General features: G+C 35.6%; 1 pseudogene; it reads right to left on the bottom strand.

The window, feature by feature from the left end:
* LOC111412749 overlaps positions 1-1,629 on the bottom strand; it is a 10,154-nt pseudogene extending 8,525 nt beyond the window's left edge.
* Positions 1,630-2,078: the final 449 nt, after the last annotated feature.

The raw sequence follows: 2,078 nt of genomic DNA, 5'->3' as shown, positions 1-2,078 counted from the left end.
TACCTCATTGTATCGATTAGGGTACCTCCAGAAAGAACAACAGAGATAGAACCCTTCTCTCTGATATACTTTTCCGACAAATCAGCGGTGTATTTTGCAAGAGCCACGGCGACATCTTCCTCGGAATCGAATTTTAGTATAGTGGTTTTGCTTTTCCCCTGAGCTAGAGATGCTGGGGAAGCTATGAAGTTAGTCCACAAGACCACAACAATTATCGAGCATAGCACAGCACAGATAGCCATTTTATCGGAGTGAAACGTTTCAAAAATTAGTGAACTAATGCATTGGTCACGGACTAATTATTGAACTATAAAATGTTTTAAAATGCTCACTGAACTTGTGCCGTCTGCACTCCATCCCTCACTCTCCAAACTCTGTTAATTTTGTTGCTGACGTGGAGAACGATAATCTCACGTGGCCATAGACGGCGTGCCACATCAATGATTCATCCTACTCACAATTAATAATTATTACAAAACTGTTAGTAATAATGGGCTGCTTCACTATTACTTGATGACCCAAAAAGGGAAATTCACTCAATGGACTTGGACCATTATCATTAACGGGTTGATAAAAACGTGTCTTTGTGAAATGCAATTTTATGCCTTCTTATGGGCGGGGATCTGCCGTCAACGTGGCATCACCCCAACCCTTGGATTGTGGTAGTTGACTGGTTAGATATTTATCTTGATTTTGGCTCTCATTCTGGATGCTTCGATTATTCTGTCCTTTCGCCTCTTCTATTCTTCTCTGAGTGAGAGACTAGGGTTTCGACTTTACTCTGAATATTGAAAATGTTCTTCGTGATCTTCTCAATCTGTATACTTTGTAATATTTTAGATTGTTGCGTACAATCTGTGAGTGATTGAGAGTTTTGTAGTTAGGTTTTTAAAGGAGGTGAAAGGGATATCGAAAGAACTTGGTTCCTTCGTACATCTGTACAAATTCTTGGTGTTTTTCTTAGTGAAATCTTGAGCTATATCTCCCTTGGGGATGCTCAACGGGTGACTAGGCGAAAGTTGAACATCCGAGCTCTCTTTTGAGGGCAAAAACATATCGTTGTGTTCGATTTCTTTCCTGAAAGTTTATTTCTGCCTTTGAATATCTCACGATCCAACAAACACTTAGGGTGTTTTGGCATAACACCTAAAAAAAAAAAAATGACATTTGAAATCTGAAACCGTGTTCTTCATGTGGACACGGTTTCCATTTTTCACAAATCACGTTTAAAAAAAAAAAAAAAACACACACACACACACACACAAGTGGAAGCCCAAATTCACGCCCCTGTTGTTCTCCAAATCAGTGAAGTGGAAGCTCCTCAAAAACTCTACCCATTTGTTGACGAACTCTAACAGACAATATTGGAGATCCGTCCCCAAAATCGACCCAACTGTTCAATATTTACACATTATGCACATGGAGGGACCACTTGAAGGTAAAACTTATTAGTTAAATAATATGAAATGAAAATAAATAAGTGAACAATAAAATTGAAATTGAAATCGATGTGCATTAAAAATTTAAATTTTTCAAGTGATCCTAACTTGTACAGTAATTTGATTTACCAAATGGTTTACCTACTCTCATAAGCACGTGGACCCTGCGTGAATAAAATAATCCCAACATGTGGTCCACACACCCCTAATGTGAGTGTATGTAAAGTATTAGGTAAAAAAATTAGGTACATCTAGCATGGTCCTTAAATTTTTCATTTCCTAATATGCATAATTTTGTCAAGTTAGACTTAAATTTTTAATTCATACTAGTATCTGAAAATTTAAAGTGATTTAATTAAAGAAGATTGTGAATTTTTGTAACTGGAACTTGATTACACAACATAAAATGAAAGGCTGTGAATCAACTTGCTTTTCGAATATAAAATAAAATTGAAGATCAACTTATTATTAAGACAATAGTATAATTTTCCCTTTCTATTAAGAGATTTGAATTCTATAATGCATATGCGTTTGTTATAGAGACAAAAGTTCAGTTATTTAAATAAAATATGTTAGCACGTTACATCCTTATTAATTAATTAAATGAAAATGAACATGAACATGAACATGAACATGAAC

The sequence above is a fragment of the Olea europaea genome, chromosome 16 (assembly GCF_002742605.1).
Source record: "Olea europaea var. sylvestris chromosome 16, O_europaea_v1, whole genome shotgun sequence".
In the NCBI taxonomy this organism is placed as follows: domain Eukaryota; kingdom Viridiplantae; phylum Streptophyta; class Magnoliopsida; order Lamiales; family Oleaceae; genus Olea; species Olea europaea.
Note: the sequence above shows the minus strand (reverse complement) of the source record. Positions and strands in the feature narration are given on the sequence as shown.